Below are 27,124 nucleotides of genomic sequence, written 5' to 3' on the forward strand. Positions count from 1 at the left end.
TAGCCGCCAAGTCGCAAAACCTGGCCGTATAAGCCGTTATGTCGGTCCCCTTCATCTTGAGGTTCCAGAGTTCTTCCTCAAGCTTCTGGACTTCGCCCCTAGGGCAGTACTCTCTTCTCATAAGATCTTTTAGGGTGTCCCAGCCCATGGCGTTGGCTGTGACCAAGGAGAGTGCGTTGACATGGCCATTCCACCATGACAAAGCCCTGTTAGTGAGGGTAACAGCAGCGAACTTGATTTTGCTCTCCTCGGGACAAGAGCACATCTCAAATACAGCTTCGGTTCTTTCGAACCATTGGGACAATGCCAGAATCCCTCCGGTTCCATCAAAGAAAGCAGGTTTACAATTCATGAAGTCCTTATAAGTGCATCCCTGCACTCGCTGGTGGACTTCACCAAATCTAGAATTTCCACCGCTCGCATCACCCGAGTTCATTTGGGCCATGGCTGCTGTTACAGCCGCAGTCACAGCCGCTTGGAACAACACCGGATCGAACTGCGGAGGAGGAGGTGGTGGAGGAGGGGTTTGAGTTTCAGGTCTTCCTCTGCTGGGACGCTTTCGTGGAGGCATCCTTCACTGGAAGATCATAGAAATGATAGCAATAGTAAGAGCCTATTGCGAATATGAATAGAGTGTCTCATGGATTGAATCAACATAATCCGAGATCAGGGTAAGAGCTATAGCAATAGAGAAATCATCTGCCAATACACTGGTATTAATGATGCAACAGAAGTTCATGAAAATTGACCTAGTAGTAGGTCTTACATCATACCATAGAGAAAATGTTGGCAGTTTGGAGGTTCAGATAGAGTACTTTTAAACTAGGAATGCTTACAGACAAAAGACCTACGGAACATAGAGATGAAAGGCTAGTCCTTTAAACAAAAGAGTGAGGTAACTAGATGTCTTCTACTGGCGACGGCTGTTTGTCGGGCGAATCCTCAGATCCTCCTGTTGACGCATAACTTCTTGAAGGTGTCGATCCTGAGTCCTTTGGCGTGCTCGGAGTTCCCTAACTTCAGCTCGGGATGCTGCCAGCTGATGCTGCAGAGCCTCGTTGGTCCTCCTTGTCCTGTCCATGGCTTCCTCGAGTTGGCGGATGCGAACAGTGTTGAGGTTTGAGTTGGCATCCACTTCTACCACTCGACCAATGGCAGCTTGACTTTGCTCAACATTCCTGACAATTCTTCGGATCATGATGGGCAGAACCCGATCTGCTGATCCCCCTTCGCTTATGTTGTAGAAGCTTCGGTCTCCATTGTAAGGCAAGGGCTGACCCTGCTCCTCGCTCCATCGATGCAATGACATTGCCCACATAGGAGTGGGGCCCTGAAATGCGGGTCGGGGGTTAGGGTTCGGGGCATCAGGAGGTTGATTGTTGACTTCTGGCTCGGAGCTCGAGCTATCCGAGAAGCCTTCAACATGATGATCATCCAAAGGAATAGGGTGATCGTCGTCTGACTCCTCTTCGAGCCATCCTCCATTGCCCTGGTTCGGAAAGTACGGATCACCGAGTAGGGGGAAGCCAGCCATGCTATCTACGCGAGAAAGGGGGAAAGAAGATTAATAGACGTACTATTCTAAGATACTTATAGAAGGAATCATTACCAGTTGACCCAATACTTGCATAGTGCATACCGATTACATGTAATCGAAGCAAGATAGTCCTTCGAATAAACCACCCTAACTTCAGACCCCCAATCAAACAAGAACAGGGAATGAAGCAAAGGCTGCAGATTCTGAGTCTATAGCGCCCTAATCACATGTAATCGTGGTGTATCCACTTAGCAACTATTGTCCTACTAGTAATGACCGTTTTTGTTAACACATACGTATAATCTAGAGATACAGAATACTCCTATAGTATTCTTATGGTAGCGTTATTGTGGTATTGTTGGTAAGTTTTAGACTTGTTGCAACATCACAACCAAACTTAGGCACATGCTAGTCACTCCCAGGAAAAACGTAGTTGATCAGGCTACATCATCCTGAATGTGACTATATGTCTCTAAACCCAATTGCGCTGCCCAACAATCTTAATACTTTTGTTTTGTTCTAGAATAATACGGATTCCTGTTTTTTATAGTGATGTGAGTATATATACTTAGTTAGATCTTTTAGATACTTAACAGTATATATATTCTTGGTCAGAGTGTTTTAGTCCCGAAGTGTTTATAGTTCGTATATCTTTTATAGGTTGATATACTTGATTCACTATAAACAATGCTCTGATACCAATCTGTCACACCCCAAAACCGATAACGGCGGAATACGTTTCGGGGTGGATGACGTAGTGAACAGTATCATCACAATTGCATAATAGTAGAAAAAAGAATCATACAACCATAGTATTACATAGTGAATTTAATTACATGCGTGTTTTGTAATGTTTAACAATCACTCAAAAGTAATTCAAAAATAAGAGATGGGTCTTGTGTACTCCACCTTCTCCAAAATGCTGCGTCTGTACCTGTCTATCTTTGACCTGAAGATACAAGTTATTTTGAAAACAATTATCAGCATAAAGCTGGTGAGTTCATAAGAGTTTAGTGTGAGTTTTTGTATACAAAGCATTAGTGTTAAAAATGTATCCTTTACGTTCATAAGTAGTAGAAATTTAGAAAATCCCATATTTTCCAGGAAATACATTGTAAGTGACAATCTGTGAAAAGTATGCATTCTTTATCTCTTTGAAAACAATTTATTGTAAAAATTCTTTGGCAAATCTCCAAATAACAAATGTGACAGGATAAGTTAAGCCCGTGATCTATGATAGAGGTGCGAGCTTCCTTTAGTGATAGATATTTACTTACTTACTTCGGGATGTGGTTTAACATTTAGTGTAGTATTTTAGTGTAGTTGTAGGGTATTCCTTGTAATTTACCAATAGTGAGAATAATAGAGAATCCCATGACCTTCCCGGTCATGCACAGTGTAGTGAAGTAGTGGCATCCCTGGGCCTGTACGGCGCAGACTGAGTTAACAGTCGGGATGTAATAGCGTCTGCCCCCGTATAGATCTATACATGTAGAGTCGTCTCCTGCTGGAACACTCTGGGCGTAGTGAATATCGAATAGAGTATCTCGTAGCGGTTTAGTGTATTATTGTTTGTTTAGTGTTTTCTCTATGGTTATAGTGTGGAAATCTTTTAGTATTGGTCATAGTGCATTCTCTTACTAGTGTACCGTCTAGTAATAGTGAGTATTATAGTGTAGATAATAATAACTTTAGCGAGTAGTAGCGGTAGCGACCCTAACCATACCTATTATGGTTATCTTAGTGGGGATGTTTCTTAGCATGTTAGTGACTTTAGCATTAAGTGAGAGTAGTAATATTCGTATACCATACTGATATACAGATTATATAAGTAAGAAATCAACGACAGTCGGACGGATAACTATTACCCTAAGCCCACAATCAAACAAGAACAGGAAATAAGGCGAGATATCGGTCCTAAGTCCTCCAAGTCTTATTTATATAAATATATCAGAGTGGTTACATTTTCTAAGCAAATTGATTTAAATAAAAGTATTTTTCCAAAAGAACATATAAATTCTGATTCACTGTCTAAAAATAGTTTGAAAAGGGTAAAACCCGTTTTTAAGGCATAGGGACGAATCACAAGTGATTTGAACTAAGGGTAGTGAATCACATGTGATTAATCCTTGTAACTCGGAATTCGTTCTGTAAAACTTTGTATAAACATTTATAAGCAACTTGTATCTCCCCCCTAAAACATTTAAAACATTTGAAAGGTTCATTAAGGGGTATGAACTCACCTGAAATCGCGGAAATCGGGTGAATCGGGTAAAAGTGTCGATTGAGCGTTTGGTACCAAATAACCACTTGAGCACCTTTTAGGACCCTAATGTCATATGAAATATGTATTTTACAAGAAGTTAATCATCTTATGCTTTTCATTAGAGAATTTGGACATTCTAGTGTCGTTTTCGAGGTTTTAAGGCCTAGAAAGGGTTCCCGGGAGTGGTACAAGGCCACGGATGATTTATGGGAGGGTCCATGAGCTCACTTTCTTAGATTTTATAGCCTAAAGCCACCCATTGGGAGTTTACGGCCGTAAGCCCCCTAGGCTTGTCCGTAAACTCTTGTGACACTCCAAAATGTGTGTTTAAGGCCTTATCTCACTTCCTTGATTTAGTGGTGTGTGTTTTGAACCAAGAGGGAAGGATTAAACATCATATTTTGTGATATTTTTGGGGAGTTTACGGCCAAGACTTGTTCTTGGGCCGTAAACTCCTATAAGTCCTTTAAGATGATGGTTTTACTTGTACAACATGGTCCCAAATGGCTTAGAAAAATCCTAGAAGGCCCTATAGTGAGTTTGGAACAATTTGGCACATATTTATGGGGAGTTTACGGCCCAAGAACATCCTTGGCCGTAAACTCTTCATTTGGTGTCAAAATGAAGTGTTTAATGGTACAACACACTTCCATAGGCCTTAGATAAATTCCTTTCATGCATTAGGGTAGTTTAGGGGCTTGTTTGACACAAAAGTTTGGGTGTTTACGGCCCAAGCTTAGCCTTGGCCGTAAACTCCACTTTTTATGTTCAAATGATGATGTTTAATGCCTTTAAGCCTTCCTTGTTGTCAATACTAAATTACTAAACACCCTAGAAGAGTTTTTGGAGCCTTAAACATGGATTTGTGGGGTGTTTGAGGTGTTTACGGCCTAAACACAAGCTTGGGCCGTAAACTCCTTTTTACATGTCAAATCCTTGTGTTTTAGTGTCCAAACCCTTCTAGATATATGCCTTAATTAGTATACTAGCTTAAAAGAAGGAAAAACTTGGCCTTGGGCATGAATTTGGGGGTTTACGGCCTAAGGAGCTTCTTAGGCCGTAAACTCCTCTTTGGACCTTGATTCCTATGATTTTTGGCCCTCAAATTCAATGAAGCATGTCTAGGATAAGATAGAGGATGAGTACTTACGTTTGGAAGTCGGAAATTAGCGGAATCGGGGTCGTTTTCGAGTCTAGAGAGAGAAAGTAGAGAGAGAGAGTGGGTGTGTAGTAAATGAGTGTTCAAATGTTGTGCACACCCATTGCATATGTCTCGGGAATCGCACCCGATACACGGCTACCCAATGTTTAAAGTTACCTGGGTTAAAACTTTTTACCCGGGTGAAGTGGTTGGAAAGGTAATACAACTCTATTAGGTTAAACGGGGTTAACTCATACGAGTTATATATATATATATATAAATATATATATATATATATATATATATATATATATATATATATATATATATATATATATATATATATATATATTTTATGATAATATTAAGCCATGCATAAATTTAGATATTCGGATATTGACGATTCCAAATATTGCATAAAATAACGTATAGTGACACGTTCCTATATATATATATATATTTTATGATAATATTAAGCCATGCATAAATTTAGATATTCGGATATTGACGATTCCAAATATTGCATAAAATAACGTATAGTGACACGTTCCGTTAGTGAAAATGGGGTTTGTAACGGAATTAGATTTGGGGTTGTCACAAAGGATGTGGGTGAGCAGTTTCATGTCAAGAACACTTGAAAAATACTTGAAGAATTGATGATCCTATAGACATTTATTTATAAATATTTATGTAAATGATTTTAGATTAGTATAGAATATGTAGAATGTTTAGAGGTTTGAGGGAATACATACCATAAAGGAGGAAGGATCCAAGAACACCTCTTGGAAAAACGTGGCTAGAGAGAGAGAGAAAAGAAAGTTTCTTTTGGAGAGAAAGTGGGATTTTGGAAGAAGTGGTGAGATGAAGAAAGAAAATCTCCTGGACATGTGTTTATATGGAAGAGAATAAAGCAAGTGGATGGGTTGTTGGGATGTGTAATTTGTTGGATTAGTGTCTAAGTCCATAAGTATTTTGGTATGTACTTGACCCGTTGATGCATGGTCCTTTTAGGTTGCCTTCACCAAAACAACTTGATAGGATGAATTATGGAGAGAGAGGATTAATTATGATTTATTAATATATTATGAGAATAATATATTAAAAGAGAAATCATATTGTTTAATTAATATTAGTCAATAATTAATCAAGAATTAATTTTGTGGCTAAACGAGATTAATTAAACTTAGGGTACTAGAACTATCAATTGTGTGATAATTGAATATTGGGCTAATGGACTCCATATTAGAGGAGTGGACGAATTCTATGGGGAAACCCATTAGAAATCGTCCAATGCCTCTAAGGAGGGAGCCCATCGGATGCTTAGGGTTTCCTTGTTAGATAACCCTAATAACCTCACATATTTAAGGACCCCTAGGGCACGAAAAACGTGGCTAACTGATTCCATAGGGTTTCTAGACGTTTTTGGGTGCCTCTCCTCTTCTCCTTCTACATCCACTTGCTCTTGGTGTTTGTGAGCCATTAGAGGCGTGACATTTGTGACACTAAGCTTTCTGAAGCCAATTACAAGGAGGAATAGATTGTTATTACTACATAACAATCAAAGGTAATTTTTAAACCCCTGATTCGATTCATAGCTTGATAGATCTAGGCTTTATGGCTTTGGATGATTATTTCGTGTTCATGAGACAAACTAGATCCAACCCTTTAGGCTTTGCATGTACACCATAGGAATAATGTAGTGCTTAAAAACCATTAGTGGCATCAGAGCCTAGGGCTGTTTGTTAATGAATTTGATGCATATTTGATCGTTTATTGCTTGAAAATCGAATTTCTTTTGCTCTCTGCCTAAGTGACTCGTCGAGTCAGTGGATGAACTCGGCGAGTCAGGTCAACTCGGCGAGTCCAGTCCCTGACTTGGCAAGTCCTGAGGTCAGACAGAGGGAAAATCGAGATTTTACGCTCTTTTTGTTGTCGGATAATTACCAAAACGATTTTTATTGATAAGATTTGGATTTTTATGATATTGGGTGATTATCCTTGCCAAAATAGTAGATACTTGTTGATTAATCAAATATTTGTTGCCTTATAAGATAATGTTTAATTATTTAAGTTATTTGGTGAATTATCTTGCAAGTAATTGGACTAGGTCAAAAGTAGATAACCATAATTAATTGTTCATTGCTTTATTTGAATTGTTGATCTAGAATATTCTTGATGATGTTTTGAAAAGTTTCAAAACTTTCCCTCAAGTTTTGGAATTTAAGTTTTCGATTAAAAGTTTAATTTTGAAATATTTAAATTTTAAACCCTAATGTTTTGAAATGTTTCAAGACTTGCCCTCAAGTTTTTGAATTTAAAATTGTTTGATTAAAAGTTTAACTTTTGAAATTTTAAATTCTATAACCCAAATTTTTTAAAAAGTTCAAATTGCACCCTTATGGTTTTATTAAATTAATTAAGTGTATAATTAAAAGAGATTTAATAAATCCATAGTGATAGGGTTTACATTAAATTAAATTAAAAGTGTAATTTATTAAATTAGACCACCTAGTATTTTAAAAGTGTAAAATACACCCTTATAGTATATATAACATTAAAGGTCTAATATTATATATGTATAACTTAAACTGCTAGTCTTACCGTTAGTAGGCCTTATTCACGAAGCCGATTTATAAGGGGGTATAAAGTTATGGCCGTTTAATGGGTGCCCAATCTCACCCACCACTTCCTTAATTGGTGGAGGGTTGTTAGCCGAACGGGTACGACAGGGCAAACCCTTTCCATTAAAAGTTTAATGAAGTATAAAGTAACTAAATGTTTTTACAAAATTCTCAATCTTAGTTACTTTAGGCAAAAGTGAATTTGATGCAACTCCATGAAATTACACTTTGTACCCTTGCGAATATGTTAGTGGAGCGTGTGTGGTTAACCGGCACACGAAATGGTTCTAAGAAAAGGTATCAAAGGGTGACTCAATGTTTTCCATAGTTTGGTGGAGTGTGTATGGTTAATTGGCACATCGAATAGGTGATTGTAACATTAGGGGCACCATGTTAGTTTGCATGGTTATTCACACCCTGTTTTGTGATCCTCGGCATCCCAGTCACAAATCGAGGGGCATATCGAGATTTAAACACGCCATTGAAGAGTTCAATGAATCTCAAAGGATCTAGGAGTTTTTCAATACATTTAAAACCTAATCTCTTTTTCGTTTTTCATGGTGTAAAATTAGTGAATCGTCATTCACTTACCTTCAAATGTTTTGCTATTTGGGTTACGGCATCCCTCTCCCAAGTTGTGGAGTATTGTGTTGGGTCCTAGCCTTAATATCTCATTTGGGTGATTTATTAAGGACTCAATCAATCAACTAACTTGTTTTTTTTATCCCATTTTGTAGATGTCTGATCCTAACCTTGGTCTTCCCGAATCCCAAGGAAAAGGTGTTCCTGTTGAAAATGAAAGCCTATTTCACAATGAAGGTGAAAGTGTTGAGTTTTGAGCATTCTAACACTCCTAAGTGTACATGCAACCCTAAATACCTTGGATCTATGTTTTCTCTATTATACATGCAAATATGAACTTTCCAAGGTATTATCCTAATCTAGCATACAAAAACAATGAATATAACAAGATAGAATACATACCTCTTTGATGTAGAAAGTCTTCATGAAGCTTGAGTGCCTAGTGCCCCAAGTGTGACACCTCAAATGGTTCACACAACATCAATTGATTTTGAAATAACCTTGAGAGAAATGTAGAATACTCCTTGAAATCGTTTAGCCCTCACATGCACACATAGTGCACGATTTATTGAGCCATGGGATTCTTTTATATGGTGGCTATTAGGGTTACACCATGTAACTCATGACTTTACCCATTCCTTATGCTCCATGGATTTTAACCTCCATGGAGTATCCACGGGTCTCCTCATGGACTTAGTCCAACATAAGGAATCTTGGATCACAAGCCCATATATATAAGAATGAATAATTTACACAATCAACCCATATATTTAATTAGTCTCCTATTGATCACTTAATAAATTCCAAATTAATTCTTGATCAATACTAATTAAATAACCTTATTAATATATTATAACTTATAATATATTAAAAAACCTTAAGTGTTATTTCTCTCATTTTAGTGTATCCAAATGCATGATGCCATGCAACCCAAATGGACCATGTCGGGTCGGGTCAAGTCTTACCAATTATAGTTATGGACTTAGACATTAATCCAACAGACTCCCACTTGGATAAGTCAAAAACTATTATTGCGTATGACTTCAAGAACCGACTGGCAATCGTAGCTCTCAAAAGCTTCTGTCGAACTTTGACCTTGTAGATGAACTCTGACCTTTGTCAACGACTTGTCCATTAGATAAGGGATCATATATTCCTCTATTCTATATATCATATGGACTGTGACATGGATTATAATCATTCTCTCTGTCCATTTGTTGTTTCCCTATTTCCGATTTATGACGACTGACTAATTGAACAAATAAAATCAGTCCTGGCCCGGCCGAGCACTTCCATTTGTCATCATCAAATCATCGAGGGGCCCACAGATATCGCTTTTATCCTGAAGGTAAAAGGAATGGATAAACTTCGACTCATATGGCTTGTTCTACTACTTGTTGAATCTGTAATAGCCCGGATTCCCAGGTATTATTTATTCTTATAATTTTGGTGATTTGTGAAGAGACTCAGCGAGTTGGAGCTCAAACTCGCCGAGTATGATCGCGGCTTGGGCACGGGTTCGCGTCTGGACTCGGCGAGTCCAAAAGGTGGACTCGACGAGTCCATGCTGTTTAATGAAACCCTAATTTCTAGGGTATGAGACCTATTTAAAGGGGCTTATGGCCATCATTTGCGGCCACCAACCCCAGAGAGAACCCTAAAGAGTCTTTGAGCGTTTTATGAGAGAGAAGAGGAAGATCCTTGACTATTTGTGGGTGTTTTTGCATATAGAAGAGGATCAAGGCAAGAGGAGACCAAAGAAGGTGCTAATCCAGTGATTCCTGAGCTCAGAGACTTCATTTGAGGTAACCATTCATTCCTTTCTCAGTCCTTGGTGTAAATCTTAGAGTTAGGGTTTCTTTGTGGAATGATCCATGGAGTAATTGGCCTCCTCACGTGTTGGTGCTTTAGATCTGGGCCCAAAGAGGTCCAGAGACCCTTTTCCCTCAAGCTTTATGAGTGTTAATGGAGGCCATGAGCTTAGAATAGCATTCTAGAGACCATATCATCAAATAAGGCCTTTGAACCTTTGCATGAGCACCAAGATAGTAACTTTATGTGATGTATGTGCTTGGAAGGACTGGATCTATGAGTTATTGGAATGGATCTGACCTCAGGAGTGAGTTTGAGTTTATGCATGGCATAGACTCGCCGAGTCTGAAGAACAGACTTAGCGAGTAGCATGAAGATTGTCCATAACCACTCAGCGAGTGGTCTTGCCGAGTTAAGGGGTTGACTCAGTGAGTCGGGGAGAGTTAGAGAGGGTTGATGGGTGGACTGAGTCAAGTTGGAACTCGCCAAGTTGTTCTTGAGACTCGGCGAGTTGAGTCGTGGTGGCCCCGCAACTCATGCCAGGTGGAACTCGTCGAGTTAGGAAAATACTCGACGTGTCGAGAGAGGATCCCAGGGAATCAGTGGATGCGTATAGACTCGCCGAGTCGCTATAGTGCACTCGCCGAGTCCGGTCAAAGTTGACCATTGACCATTGACCAGTGTTGACCTATGTTGACTTGATAGGTTTATTCAACCTTAGTTGTGAAGTGTTATTTAGAGATATATTGTGTTATAGGAGGACTATAGATCGGGGGATCGAGCACGAGTGATTTCAGGGATTTGCGAGTTACTGAGATACGCGAGGTGAGTCTTCTCACTATACTTTACCTTAAGTAGGTAACCAGAGTTATGTGATAGAGTATTTGTATGCTATGTATGTTATATGTTGCACTGCATTATTTCTATGTGATCTATGCTATGCATGTTATCAGAGTTAGAACCTGAGGGTTCACAGAGCTTGGGTGCACGGACCCACAGAGTTATAGCCTTGAGTGGCTAATATGCGTTATGTATGGTATATTGGGAAACTCACTAAGCTTTGTGCTTACAGTGTTTGGTGTTATTTGTTTCAGGTACTAGTGATGACCGTGGGAAGGCGCCGACTTGATCAGTACACACACGGGATTTTCATGTTATGTGATCTTGGGATTCTTTATATGTCATGGATTGGAGTTTCAAACATTGATGTTTTTATGAAAATTAAATGAATATGTTTTTATATTGTGCGAAAAATTATTTTGAAATTTACGGTGTTACAGAATCATACACAAAGGCACGTTTTATAACACCGAGTTACCGAGTGCGTTTTCCTGCAATCAATGTACAAGCAACTCATAGTAACAACTCATATCTCTAGGTTTGAAGAATATAAGATATTATCATCTCATGATCACTCCTGATAAAATCCATGAAGTGATTCTAATGAGCGCGAGTTGAATCCAATACTCAGAACTTATGAGCACTCATGAGTGTTGTAGCCCTTTGTCCAACATCTTAGACCTCTACTTCCAACATATGACCGATTGTGGAAGGTTTGAATAACTTAGTCATCCAGAACAATGACCTAGTTATTCTGGAAGTTAAAACATGCAAAATGAAACACAATAATAATTGAATCCAATATGGTATCAAAACTTATGAACATAAATAAAAAAACCTTTTATTTATCACCATATGATTACACATTATTCATTGTATACTGTTTCAGCTATCAACTTTATTCTTGAATTTAAAACAATAGTTGTCCCATGCTCCAAGCATGTACACTATGTTTTCTATGCACTAGTCATGCCATACACCAAGTATGCATACTGTGTTTGTCTATGATCTTCACTTTGTGAATTAGATCAATTGAACATAACTCCAATGATTCTCTTTCACAGTCCCAAATCCTTACTGCAACTGCAAGAATTCCAAATTCATGCCATTTACTAAAATCTATTAGATTCTAAACCTATATGCATTGATCTTCTTGTAATGATTATGCACAAAGTCAGAAAGACTTGAAAACAACCATTACAGAGCATTCCAAAGGAGATCAGCTCCTTGGAAATATCCTTCTTGCATTAAGTTTCCTAATCTTACATAGATTGAATAATTTCTAACTTTGAAACATTTCCATATTCCATTTTGACTATCACTTCTGAACAAGAGTTTCCTCTTTGCATATTATGTCAATATGGTCCTTCCAGAATTATCACTATACTTCCAACTGTCCTTGAGCAACCAATCTTTGGTAAACCTTAGATTGTCCTCGTCAATTGTTTAATCCTTTTAGTCATATCCAATTCTAGACCTTTTCCCTTCTTAATGCCCCAGCCATTTGGAAAATTTTAGAAAGGATGAATATATCACATGTAATCGATCCTATATCCGAAGCATATGGGACACGATTCATGATGTCTCACATAAAAACTAAACCAGTCTTTTGCTATAACATTTCCATTTCTATTTGCCAAGTTCTCATAATTCAGATTATGAAAAGGGATGCCATAATCATAATCGAATTTTAGAACGCAAATAATGGACCCATTTACAGAATTTCCTTATGTTGAGCCATTCCAACATGAAATTCATATATATATATATATATATATATATATATATATATATATATATATATATATATATATATCCTTGAGTAAATGATTAAAATCTCACGATCTAAGCTTACAGATTTGAGATGAAGTATAATTTCCTCTCCCTTAATTATAGCCAAACAACTTTTTCCCAATTGAAACCTTTTGTTTTGTATAATTAACATTGCTAACTTGCAATACTTATCATAATTATCATGCTCCCACTAACATGATGATTATTAGCATAACACTTATGCTCCCACTAGCTTTGACATGTACTCAGAAATCAGCTCGACTTCTAGAAATCAATACTTTATTGACTTTCTTACCAAAGTTCAGATTTCTGATACTAGATTGTTCTGATAAAACTTTATTAAAATCATACACCTTCCCTTAGATAGCACACTTGTGTGTCTAAACAATTATGAAGAGGGATGCCGTAATCATAATGGTTAAACCTTTTTGCCACTTCTCACAAGTCCAGGTTAGTGTGTCGGTTAACCACACACGCTCCACTAATGACTTTGAGAATGAAAATATCGCAATTTCTATCTAGATAAAATCTACTTAGTGAAAGTGTTTCCTCACCATCATTTTTATGAATTGGAGAGAAACCTTATGGCACTTAGATTTTTATGGTGTATGAGTTCCTACCCATATGAATTTGTCAAAACCATAATCACAAGACAAGGATAATGACAAATCCAAACTCATATAGATTGAACTCAATCTTAATTTCTTGCCACCTGGCAGCTCAAGGGCCTTCCATTGCTTCCAAGTTGTTGTGCAACCAATTGAGAACTCTAAGAACTCATATTCAAATCCAACTTTAACTGGAATGGGCACATAATATGTCAACATGATAGGTTATAAACCTCAAGTCGTGTGCTAGTGAAGAACTTTAGGTTTTATTCTTGAATAGTTCTTGAGACTTTCAAGACCTTTAAAACTCCCACTGTCCTCTTGACATATAAGACCTTCTTGTCAGATATTCAAGAGATAGTGTGGATTCTAATCAAGACGAACATTTCACACAATTGGACTTAGTTGGTCTTTGTTTTAACCAAACATCACAACTTACCAATTTCAAATGTACAAGAGTAGAAAACTTTTACTCTTACATTCGACAAGTGTTTTAAACCTTCCTTTAAGATATGTCACTCAACTTACAGTCTTGGAGTATGACTCTAAGACTTGTTTTGGAACGAAGTATGACTCATCTTCTTGATTTAACCACTAAAACAATTCAAGTTCCTCTTCTTAGTCATAAGAATGCACTAAGATTTCCTTAGGGAACTAATTTTGATATGGTTTCTTAATCATTAAGATTATCACAAAAACTGATACTAAAGTACTCTCCCATCTTTTCAAATTTGAGAAACTTTTATCCTTCTGCCTAATTTGATTCTTCTTATTCGTTCTGCCTTACATTGAAAATTTTCCAATGTTTCAGAATTATACTTAAACTTGTAAGTATAACCATATTTACTGAACTTAAGTAAATCATGACGAATAGTCTTATCAATCTTTTGTGGTAGACTTAATCAGGGCACAAGAATGTGTACTCAATCCCTCAGTCCTTTACTTGACTCACATATCCATGTGAACAAGTAGTTAGTCTTAATTTTCCAATACTTGAAAGTTCTCATTCATCATGCTTTACAACTTGCATGATTCCAAGTTCCAGTCCAATTGAAACTTGGGTTATGAGAATCTTTCCTTATTTGGTAAATTTAGACATTATCATAAATGACAGAATCAATTTCGTATTTCCACTCTTGCTATTAATGAAATCTTATAAGCAACAAAAAAGTTCACCAAATGCCATTGTAAGGATATTTTAAAATAAATAAAATCTAAAATTTCCTTTTATGTTAAAAACTTTGCGGAAAAACTTATCCTTACAGTCCATATGAAAACTTGTTGTTATCTATTCCTAAGCAAAATATCATAACTCCTAAGAAGTAGCCCAAGAATCCGATCTTCAAACTATGCGATAGAAATCCATCTACGCGATCAGATTCAGCATATTCTTTCTTTAAGTTTCTTCACTTTTCTTTGATTCTTAAAACATGAACATGTGACCCAGTCACATCATGTATCAAGAAACTCAGAATAGAAACTTAGCAGAGTTAGATAGTGGACTTTACCTGAAGTAGAGTCAAACTTATTGACTTTAACATCCTTAGGTAAATTTGGCAGCTTCGCAACCAATGCCCCTTTCTTTGGCAATATATAAACATATGGACCCTTTGATAATGGGACTATCTCAGACTTAGCTTTTCTCTTTACCATTTGGTCAACCGAGTTGACTATGACCGATCCCTTTCCATTGGGAAGAAAGAGCTTTACTGGATATCCAATGTCACCATTGTCAATGTCCATAAGGTTTTAGGAAGTTGATCTTAGCAAATGGATAAGATCATTAAGGGTCTTGTCTTAGTCTGTCTCATAGGAGTCCCAAGGGAACTCACTATGAGACTTAGAAAGTAGTTGAGCCACCAACTTTCTCAAGACTTTGACACCCAACTCTCCCGGCTTGTCAATATGTGACTACATCTCCAAGATGTGATCACACCTAGACCTTGCCTTGCCAATAGGGATTGAGTGACCTTAAAATTTTCAGGAACTTGTGGGTTAGGGAGAATAATTGAAAGAGGTGAAAGAAGTACGATTTCCATGGGACAACATCTTCATTTAGCAAAGCTTGTTTCAAGAGATTTGGGAAGATCATAAATGTCTAAACCAGACATCTTTTGGGAGATATTCAAGATAGTTGATCTAAAAGTCCTTAATATGAAACCCAATATGAAATATTAAGGCTAGGACCAAACAAACTATTTTATAACTTAAAAGAGGGATGCCGTAATCCAAGCTATAAAATATTTGAAGGTAGGCGAATGACGATTCACCAATTTCCACCAAGAAAAATGAAATGTATTATTAGGTTTTAATTGGATTTGAAACTCCTAGATCTTTGAGATTCATTGAACTGTTTAATGGCATGTTTCAATCTCAAGTGTGCCCTTCAGGTTTTGTGACTGGGATGTTGAGGATCACAAAACTAGGTGTGAAGTAACCATGCAAATTACTTGGTGCCCTTAAGTGTTTATCCCTCAATCGATGTGTTGGTTAACCACACACGCTCCATCAATACTATGATAAACATTAAGTTACCCTTTTCCTACCTTGTTAAATACGAGTTAGTGTGCCGATTAACCACACACACTCCACTAACCGACTTAAACAAAGTGCAAAGTGTAATTTCATGGATTAGCACCTTATTCACATTTTCCTAAGTAACTAAGATTGGGTATTATTAAGAGTTTACTTACTTAGTATTTATCAATAATACTTTTAATGAAGGGAGAATTATAGTCGTGTCAAACCCGTTCGGCTAACGACCCTCCACCAGTCAAGGAAGCGGTGGGTGAGAGTGGACACCCATTAAACTGCCATTTTACAGGCAGTAACCTTATACCCCCCTTATAGACTGGCTTCGTGAATGAGGCATACTAACGGTAAGACTGACTTTACTCTTATACATACATACATATATATATATATATATATATATATATATATATATATATATATATATATATATATATATATATATATATATATTATTAACTTATAATATTATAAAGTATAAGGGTTAAATTTTAACTTTTAAAATTCTAAGGGCTAACTTGGAATTAAAGTATTCATAAGTGAAAACTTTTCAAATTCCAAAACTTGAGGGTAAGTTTTGAAACTATTCAAAACTAATTAATTCCATAACCTATGTGTTTAAAGTAGTTTTAATCCAAAAACTCTTCAAGTTCGATAACTTTAGGACAAGTTATGGAAGACTTTAAACTAATAAAAGAATTAACTTTTCTTTATTTTATAACTTATGGGATTAATTAAGTTTACACTTTTTTATTTATTTATTATTTAATGAAGAGACTCTTGGTCCTCCATAACTTGAGGACAAGTTTTGGAGTCATAAAACCATTTAATTAGAACTAGACTCTTCATTTTGTAACCTTTGCCAACTTTTATGAGTTTTATGAAACTTAAATGTGACTTTTCATATAACTTGAGGACAAGTTACAAAAACACATTTTAGAATCAATTCTTAGATTAATTTGGATTGAAAACAACTATTTCACTCAACTTTTCTATTAATCTAAGCAACTCATAAGAACAAGATAATTCAAATCAAAGTTTTTCATGTAATTAGTCTAAACCTTAAACTAATACAAAACATGAATCTATTGACAATTATCTTTGAAATTGGATTAGCATGAGCATTACCACATCAAAAACAAGTTTATAAGTCGAAAAACATCTTAGGGTAATGTTCCTAGTCCAATTCCAGCCAAAAAGGTCGAATTTATGCTGTCTGGGGGTCCAACTCGTCGAGTGCACGAACCAACTCGGCGAGTTGGATGCATTTTGCCTTGGACTCGGCGAGTCCATTCATGGACTCAGCGAGTCTGCTGGGCAGACATCATCAAAACTCGATTTTTCATCTACTTTTGCAAGTATAACAAGAAAACAAGAAAACAAGCCTAGGCTCTGATACCACTGTTGGGTTTTGAGCATTCTAACACTCCTAAGTGTACATGCAACCCTAAATACCTTGGATCTATGTTTTCTCTATTATACATGCAAATAAGAACTTTCCAAGGTATTATCCTAATCTAGCATACAAAAACAATGAATATAACAAGATAGAATACATACCTCTTTGATGTAGAAAGTCTTCATGAAGATTGAGTGCCTAGTGCCCTAAGTGTGACACCTCAAATGGTTCACACAACATCAATTGCTTTTGGAATAACCTTGAGAGAAATGTTGAACACTCCTTGAAATCGTTTAGCCCTCACACTCACACATAGTGCACGATTTCTTGAGCCATGGGATTCTTTTATATGGTGGCTATTAGGGTTACACCATGTAACTCATGACTTTACCCATTCCTTATGCTCCATGGATTTTAACCTCCATGGAGTATCCATGGCTCACCCATGGACTTAGTCCAACATAAGGAATCTTGGGTCACAAGCCCACATATATAAGAATGAATGATTTACACAATCAACCCATATATTTAATTTGTCTCCTATTGATCACTTAATTAATTCCAAATTAATTCTTGATCAATTCTAATTAAATAACCTTATTAATATATTATAACTTATAATATATTAAAAAACCTTAAGTGTTATTTCTCTCATTTTAGTCTATCCAAATGCATGATGCCATGCAACCCAAATGGACCATGCCGGGTCGGGTCAAGTCTTACCAATTATAGTTATAGACTTAGACATTAATCCAACAGAAAGATCAATCCCTACCTTATGGAATAGCATGGTTTCACTTCCTCTACCTCCTCTCGTTGTTCTCCCAAACCCACAAGAATGAAGAATTGAAAGGCTCAAAATCAGAAAAGCCCTATTGGCGATGTAACACGAAGATGGAAAATTCATGTGTGCTCACGTCCTAGGGATGAAATCACACATCGATAGGTTGATAATGTTATTATTGGGTGCGACTTTCCCAAAGGAGTTGGCTATAGACTGCGTTCTTAAGTCACTCCCTGAATCATATAATAAGTTCAAAAGAGAGTACTATATGATGGATCTTAAAGCAACCCTCATCAACCTCACTTACATGCTCATTGCTGTTGAATCAGAAATGATTTGGCAAGGCAATGGGGCATATTTGTCTAGTAAAACAAACAACCATGCTTTCGTGGTCACTCCAGAGGAACCCACCTATTTTTGCTACCAAGAGAAGGGGTGTTGTCTACGAAGATGCCCAGAGGACCTGAAGAATCCAAAAGATAGGAGAGTCAAAGAGTATGGCTCTGCTTCAGGTAAAATCCACTATCTAACTCTGTTAAGTTCCTATTCATTAATTCTTAATACATGATGTGATAAGATTACATTTGAATGTTTTGCAGGATCAGAGAAGAGAGAGGAAGCTTGATGGAAGAGCAAGATGAGTCTAATCACGAAGAAATGGATCACGATCGCATGGATTCAAAGATCAAATTTTGAGCTTAGAAAGTTATGATAAATTTGTTAGGAATATTTGATTACATAGTTGTTCAATTGATTTTGCATTGTAAGGACATGTTTTCCGCTGCTTTTATGAATAAAATAAATTTTGATTTTATATATATATATATATATATATATATATATATATATATATATATATATATCCTTGTAATAAAATCGTTATGAAAAATAGATGTTTGTGTATTTCTATAAATGGATGTGATTCTTAGTTATGTTATTTATGGAAATTTTCTAAGTAAGGAAAGATTCTCATCGCCCAAGTTTCAGTTGGACAGAAGCTTAGAATCATGTGATGCATGAAAAATCTTGGTACTTAGGAAATTAAGACTAATTCCTTGATCACACAAGTATGTGAGTCAAGTGAAGGACTAAAGGACTAGAACAGAATGTTGTGCACTAGTCAAGTCCACCACAAATAACAATAAGACTATTCGTTATAATTTACTAAAAGTCTAGTAAATGTGGTTATACTTACAAGATTAAGTGTAATTATGAATCATTGAAAAGTATCAAATGAATGGTAGAATGAATAAGAAGAATCAATTAGACAGAAAGGTAAAAGTTTCTCCAATCTAAGAAGAAGGGAGAGTACTTTTGTATCAAGTTTTATGATCATTTTAATGATTAACAGCCATGTCATAATTGATTCTCTAAGGACATCTTAGTGCACTAGTATGGCTAAGAAGAGGAAACGAAAATTGTTGAAATGGTTAAAATCAAAAAAGGATGAGTCATACTTCGTTCCAAAATCAGGTCCTAGAGTTGTACTCCAAGATTATGAATTGAGTGATACATCTTAAGAAGCTCTAACACACTCATCAAATGTAAAGTTGAAAATTGTTTTTCTTACTCTTGTACATTTGAAATTGGTATATTGTGATGTCTTGGATAAGACAAAGACCAACTAATACCAATTGTGTATAGTGATTGTCTTGATAAGAATCCGCACTAACTCTTGAATATTTGTGTGTCAAGAAATGTTTTCTTGACAAGAGAATATTATATGTCAAGAGGTCAGTTAGAGTCTAAATGATCTTGAAAAGTTCAAGAACAAATCAAGAGTTAACCTATTAAACACTAGCACACGACTTGAGGTTTGTATCGTATCGTGTTGACGTATTCTTGTTTCTGTGCAAATCCAGTGGAGTTGATTATTCATATGAGTTCTACGATTTCTCAATAGGTTCCATAAGGGCAAACACCTTGTTCAATGAAAGTACATTGACTGGCATAGGTGAGCTGCTAGATAACTTGGAAGCAATGGTGGGACCCTTGATGGCAAGAAATTAAGAATGAACAAGTTCTGTCCATAAGAGTTTGAATTTGTCACAAACATTATCTTTCGATTATGGTTATGACAAATTCACACGGATAGGAACACATACACCATAAAATCTAAGTGTCATAAGGTTTCTCTCCTTCATGAAAATGATTGTGAGGAAACACTTTCACTAAGAGAGATTTTAAGAAGATAGCGATTATATAAATTGCATTCTCAAATTCGATTATGATTACGACATCCCTCATTGTAGTTCGAATTGTGAGATTTGGCAATTAGTCTGAACATTTGGGACTTAATAAAATAAGTTCTAAATTAGTTTAGACACACATGTGAGCTGTCTAAGGAAAGGTGTGTGATTTTGAGAAGCTTGATAAAGGTTTATCAAAGCATATCGTATTAGAAACAATGAGCTTTGGAAGTCAATAAGTATTGTTTTCTAAAAGTTTAGCTGGTTTCTAAATATGTGTCAAAGCTAGTGGGAGCATAAATGTTATGCTGGCATGGATATAATCATCATGTTAGTGGGAGCATGATTATTATTTAAGTATTGCAAGTTGGCAATATTAATTATAGAAAAATAAAAGTTTCACTTTGCAAAGTTGCAGGGGTAGAGAAGTTGTTTTTGCTATAACTAAGGGAGAGAATGTTATACTTCGCTTCCAATCTAAAAGCTTAGATCGAGAAATCTTAATTGAATTTAGTCAAGGGTATATTTATTATTTGCATTCTCAAAGTTCGATTATGATTACGGCATCCCTCTTCATAGTTCGAATTTTGAGAACACGACAAATAGAAATATTATGACGATATTATAGTAAGAAACTGGTAAAGTCTCACGTTATTCATTATGAATTGCATCCCATACGCTTTGGGTATAGGATCAGTTGCATATGTTGTAATATTCGACCGTTCTAAAATTTCCAAATGCCTAGGGCATTTAGTGGGAAAAAGGAATAGAACCGATTTTAAGTAAAATAATTAAAACGACTACCAAGGACAATCTAAGGTTCGCCAAGGATTGGTCGCTTGTGGACAGTTGAAAGTATAGTCATGGATGGACCATATTAACATTATTATGAATAGATAAAATTCTATTTAGAGTGAGTTGTCATATGGAAAATATGGAAATGTTTCCATGTTGGGAGTTGGATATCGAGAATAAATGTCTAGATCAGAAACTTTTATGCAAGAAGGATGTTCAAAGGAATGTACTTTGAATATGAGACTTCATGACTATGGAATTGTCTTGTAACAATCTCCAATAGAGTATTTGTAATTTCGTTGGTCGAGTCTTGGTGACTTTTGTGCCGTGACATTACGAAAGGACTGTTGCATATAATGTTAGAATCTAACATATTCTAGTAGTGGCAAGAATTTTGTATTCTTACACTAATGGATTAGGAATTGTGAAATGAGTGTGATTGAAAATGTTATTCAATTATACTATTTCACAAAGTAAGGACCGTAGGTAAACATAGTGTGCATGCTAAGAGCATGGGACAATTGTAGTTATAATTCAAGTAAGAAGTTGATTACCCGAAACAACAAATGATGAGTAATCAATATGGTGATTAAATAAAATGTTTTTATTTATACTCAAAGGTTTGAGGCCATATAGGATTAGTATTATTCTTATGTTTCACTTTGCATGTTTTGACTTCCCGAATAATAAGATTATTCAAACCCTCCACAGTTGCTCATTCTTTGGAAATAGGAATGAAAGAAGACTGTCACGAATCTTACTGTAGATTGTCTAGAGTGTTTTAGACATAGCAAAAGTTTGTTGCAGGGTTCATGAGTGTTGCTATAAGATTAGAGTATTGGAATAAACCCAAGCTCACTTGGATCACTTCATGGATTTTATCACGAGTGATTGGTGAGACGATAATATCTTATATTCTTGAAACCGAGATGTGTAGGTTGTATATTGTGAGTTGGTTATGCATTGATAATATGTAAACGCACTAGTAACTTGGTGTTATAAAACGTATTGTTGTCTGTAATTCGGTGACTGAGTAAAAGCAAGCATTGAGTCGAAGTTTATCCGTTCCTTTTACCCAAAGTGGGATATGTGGTCCCCTCGATGATTTAGTGATGACAACCTAAGCACTTGGCCAAGTCGGGACTAAGTTGATGTGTTCAATTGTAGTCTGTTGTCAGTCGTCATAAATCGGAAGTCGGGAAACAATATAAAGACATAGAGAATGATTTAAATCCATGTCTCAGTCTATTCGATATCATGAATGGAGGAATATATGATTCCTTATCTAAAGGACACGCTTCTGATAAGATCAGAGTTGACAGAGGCTTTGAAAGCTACGATTGCGGATCAGGATCTGAAGTCATACGCAGAAAAGTTATTAGACTTATCTAAGTGGGAGACTGTTGGATTAGTGTCTAAGTCCATAAATATTTTGGTATGCACTTGACCCGATGGTGCATGGTCCTTTTGGGTTGCCTTCACCAATGCAACTTGATAGGATGAATTATGGAGAGAGAGGATTAATTATGATTTATTAATATATTATGAGAATAGTATATTAAAGGAGAAATCATATTGTTTAATTAATATTAGTCAATAATTAATCAAGAATTAATTTTGTGGCTAAAAGAGATTAATTAAACTTAAGGGACTAGAACTATCAATTGTGTGATAATTGAATATTGGGCTAATGGACTCCATATTAGAGGAGTGGACGAATTCTATGGGGAAACCCATTAGAAATCGTCCAAGGCCTCTAAGGAGGGAGTCAATGGGCTGCTTAAGGCTTAAGCAGTCAAATTAGGGTTTCCTTGTTAGATAACCCTAATAGCCTCACATATTTAAGGACCCCTAGGGCACCAAAAACGTGGCTAACTGATTCCTTAGGGTTTTTAGACGTTTTTGGGTGCCTCTCCTCTTCTCCTTCTTCATCCACTAGCTCTTGGTGTTTGTGAGCCATTAGAGGTGTAGCATTTGTGACACTAAGCTTTCTGAAGCCAATTACAAGGAGGAATAGATTGTTATTACTACATAAAAATCAAAGGTAATTTTTAAACCCCTAATTCGGTTCATAGCTTAATAGATCTAGGGTTTATGGCTTTGGATGATTATTTCATGTTCATTAGACAAACTAGATCCAAAGCTTTAGGGTTTGCATGTACACCATAGGAATGATGTAGTGCTTAAAACCCATCATAATTAGGTATAATGATTTGACCTATGAAGACTAGAGAAGTGACATAAAGGTGACATGGGTTTGATGGGTGATCCACTTGGTCCACTTGTGCCATTACATTATGTATAAAGTAATATAATATCCACTTGGTCCACTTGTGCCAAGAGTTTTCAAGTCAAGAACACTTGAAAAAGACTTGAAGAATTAATGATCCTATGGACATTTATATATAAATGTTTATGCAACTGATTTGACATTATTATAGAATGTGTAGAATGTTTAGAGGTTAAAGGAAATACTTACGAAAAGGAGGAAGGACCGAAGAACACCTCTTAGAAAAAAGTGGCTAGAGAGAGAGAAAAAAAAATTCTTTTGGAGAGAAAGTGGAATTTTTGAAGAAGTGGTGAGATGAAGAAAGAAAATCTCCTTGACATGTGTTTATATGGAAGAGAATAAAGCAAGTGGATGGGTTGTTGGGATGTGTAATTAGGGATAATGATTTGACCAATGGAGACTAAAGAAGTGGCATAAAGGTGACATGGGTTTGATGGGGGGATCCACTTGGTCCACTTGTGCCATTACTTTATGTATAAAATAATATAATATCTTTATCATTTTAGATATTATTTTATGAAATGGTGTGATTTATATTTAATAAAGCTTCAAGATGTGCACAAATTATGAGTTTAGGAGTTCTAAGATGTGAAAAATATGAGTTTGATGGAAATATGATGTCAAGAACTCTTAAATATGGTGAAAAGTCTGAAACTACCAAAAATCCAGAGTGGTGTGTGAAGGATTCGCAGGCTGCGAAGGTCAGAGGTGTGAATGCGAAGGTAAAAGCTGCGAATGCTCAGCATGCAAAAGTGAAGGTTCGTATGTCAAAGCTCAGGATCTGAAAGAGAAGTTTCGCATGCAAAAGTTCAAGGATGAGAAGGTAAGAGGGCTCGCTGTGAAGCTTCCGACTGTGAAGGTGAGGAGGCTCGCTGCGAAGGCTTAATAGAAGGTTCACTGCGAAGGTTTTAGAGAGGGTTCACATTGAACTTTCCGCTTCTAATTTTCTCCTTCCATTTCGAGTGGTTTTCAACAATTTGAAGGGTTGGGATGGTATAGGTGTTTATGGGAAAGGTTAGTAGTATGGTTCTTGTGACTAAGAAAGATTTGGGAGAGATTCGAGAGAGATTTGGGAGAGAAAGATAGATGGAGAGAGAGAGAGAGATAGATAGATAGAGAGAGAGAGAGATTGTGTTTGAATCCTTTGTTATGGTTTTTCCCCATAGTGTTATGATTATAAACTCCACTATGCGGTGTTATGAGTGTTATATATCCCCGAAGGATACATAGCTTTTGTTGTCAGAATAAAATGGGTATTTCATAACAAGATGGACAAAGAAGGAAACATGATTCCCAACAAGGCACGATTGGTGATTAAAGGCTATTACTAAGAGGAAGTAATAAAATACAAAGAGACGTTCGCACTGGTTGCTAGAATGGAATCCATTCGGGTTTTTCTTCCCCATGCCACTCACAAAAAATTTGAAGTCTATCAGATAGATGTGAAGTGCACATTTCTTAATAGAGAACTCAAGGAGCTAGACTGTCTATGTGGAACAACCACTAGGTTTCATGAATGAAAAATATCAAAATCATTGCTACATTCTGGATAAGGCAGTGTATGGTCTGAAACAAGCACCTCGTCCATGGTATGAAACTCTGACTCGTTTTCTTAAGCAATCAAAATTTAAACAAGGTTCAGTTGACCAAACCTTCTTTCGCAAGAAAGATGGCGACCATTTAATGATCGATCAAATTTGCGTTGATGACATTATTTTCAAATCCACTAATCCTTAATTAACAGTTGAATTCCGAAAAAATGGAATCTAAATTTGAAATGAGTTCAATGGGTCCTATTAAAATTTTCCATGGCTTAAACATTAGACATAGCTCAGAAGGCATATTCAATCATCAAGAAGCCTACACAAAGAACTTTCTTGCTAAATTCAGAATGGTGGGGGAAACAAAGGTCAAAGTTCCAACGACATTCAGAACGAAACTTACTTCATCTTTAGACAAGCCAACAACTGATATCATTCTATATCACCAGATGATTAGGTCATTAATGTATCTAACATCGAGTCATCCTGATATTATGTTGTTGTATGTTATTGTGCTAGATTTCAGGAAAATCTTAGTGAACCACATATGGTAGCTGTAAAGAACATATTCCGATACTTCAAAAGAACATCTCTTGAAATATGGTATCCATTGAACTCTGGATTCTTTGTGCAAGCTTATTTCGACACTGACCTGGGAGGACGTGGACTTGATCGTAAAAGCCCTTATGGGGGTTGTCAGTTTCTGGATGGCTAACTTGTAAGTTGGCAATCTAAGAAGCAAACTTGTGTTTCCCTATCTACTATAGAAGCTCAATACATTACAACAGCATCTTGTACATCCCAGGTTATGTGGATTCATAAACAACTTAGGGATTATAGGATCAACATGAAACAAAGCCATATAGACTGTGATTCATAAAGTTCAATAAGAATCTACTATAATCCAGTGCAACACTCAAAGACAAAACAAATAGTACTGCGATATCATTTTATTAAGGATCATGTTGAGGATGGAAACGTTGAAGTCCACTTTGTTAGATCCACAGATCAGTTGGCTGACATCTTCACAAAGGTCTTACCTAAAGGTATGTTTAATAGGATTTTACAAGGGCTAGGAATGATTGAAGCTGAATCAGTTCCAAAATTTGCCTCGTAATCGGAATTTACTGTTCATGTTCCGAATGGTTCCGAGCTTTGGAATGTTTTGAAATTCATTTTTAAATTCTGATTGGTTCCGAGCTTGAAATGGTTCGAAATCTATTGTTCATTGGGGCTTCGGAATGTTTTGTATCCTTTGTACACTAAGTCTCTTCCGATTGGTTTCGAGCTTCGGAATGATTTGGAAGTTAGTGTTCATTTGGTTTTTTGAATTTTTTTTATCTTTAACACTTTTCTTTATTTTCGATTTTTCATTTGTTTTCAGAATATCAAAAATTTCAAAAATATTTTTCTTTATTTCTGTTTTATCTTTTTCAAAAAATCAAAAATCACAAAAATATTTTTCTTATTTTTAAGAAGCTAACGTTCGATTCTTAGCTGCATATTCTTTATTTTCTCAATTTCGAATGATAGGAAAGGTATAATTCCGAAACTTTGTACTATTTAAGTGTCCCTAGAAGCATGTTCCTGCATGTTGTCCCAAGCCTCTTAGACTTTATGCTCGAAGCCTTATTGAAAATTTCATTTTGATCGTTTCTTCCCAATCAGGCTACTAAATTTACATAAGTCATCGAGCTACCTTAATCTTCTCACTTTTAGTTAAGATTTGACTGCTTTGTCATTCATTTATAGCAGAGGTACACTTTCTTCTTCGAAACCAATCTACAATTTTTCCATCTATTTTGTATTCATATGCATAACCCTTTAGACTCTCAGAAACTACAACTAAGATTTATGGTTACACAACATTTGTGTTCATGATCTAAAAATTGTTATCACCACAATTTTGAGTGAAACCCAAAATCGGAAACCCATTTCTGAATTGATGGTGAACAATTAAATGTTCTAGATATTTTCACCAAGGAATTGATGAATAAACCTTTTGGGTTGTACCAATATAGCTCGAAATCTCATTTTTCTTTTTGAGTGATCTTAATGAAATGTTCTACACATAAGGCATTTCTTCCCAACAAGATCCAATTTTTATTTTATGTTTTTGAGATTTCCATCATATCCAATCACTTATATAAAATCCAAAGTTTACTTGTTCTTATGGCTACATTGGTCAAACAAGTACTTCTTTCAAATCTTTGGACTTATCTTGAGTTTCGTAATTTGATTGAAGATGAAACCACCTTTAAAGCCTATTAAAAGAAGCCTTTAACAGTTTCTTAATAAATTAGTAATGGTAATTCAACAGGATACCACACAAGCACTTCAGAGTCTTTCTTGACTAAGAAGGAAGAGATCGTTGCCTGTGATCCATCTAAATT

At 36.1% G+C, this 27,124-nt stretch overlaps 1 pseudogene; it reads left to right on the forward strand.

Annotated features, from left to right (window-relative positions):
- LOC111901532 (L-type lectin-domain containing receptor kinase IX.1-like) overlaps window positions 1-27,124 on the forward strand; it is a 117,630-nt pseudogene that overhangs the window by 62,778 nt on the left and 27,728 nt on the right.

The sequence above is a fragment of the Lactuca sativa genome, chromosome 4 (assembly GCF_002870075.4).
Source record: "Lactuca sativa cultivar Salinas chromosome 4, Lsat_Salinas_v11, whole genome shotgun sequence".
In the NCBI taxonomy this organism is placed as follows: Eukaryota; Viridiplantae; Streptophyta; class Magnoliopsida; order Asterales; family Asteraceae; genus Lactuca; species Lactuca sativa.